Source organism: Triticum aestivum, chromosome 7A (genome assembly GCF_018294505.1).
Source record: "Triticum aestivum cultivar Chinese Spring chromosome 7A, IWGSC CS RefSeq v2.1, whole genome shotgun sequence".
Taxonomy (NCBI): Eukaryota; Viridiplantae; Streptophyta; class Magnoliopsida; order Poales; family Poaceae; genus Triticum; species Triticum aestivum.
This window is the reverse complement of record NC_057812.1, coordinates 254101728-254102025: the sequence shown is the minus strand read 5'-3', so window position 1 is coordinate 254102025 and position 298 is coordinate 254101728.

The following is a 298-nucleotide window of genomic DNA, read 5'->3' as shown; positions in this document are numbered from 1 at the left end:
GTGCTAGCACGCGATCCTCCTACGCGAGCACGAGAGCTCACGCGTTCCAGCGTTGCGTGACAAGGGCGGGGCGGTGGGTGAGCGCGCGAATCGGCACGGGACGGCGCGTCGGTGACACGGCACGGAACGGCAGGGCAGGAGCAAAGGCCAAAGGGAGAGCACGGCCAGCTAATATTTTCGAGCACCGGGTCCGTCCGTGGCCGGTCCACTCCACCCCCCCACGCCGCCCCGACCCCGAGAGAGGCCGAGACCGAGATCCCGGCCTCTCGCCGCCGCCCCCTCCCCTCCCCTCCCCTCG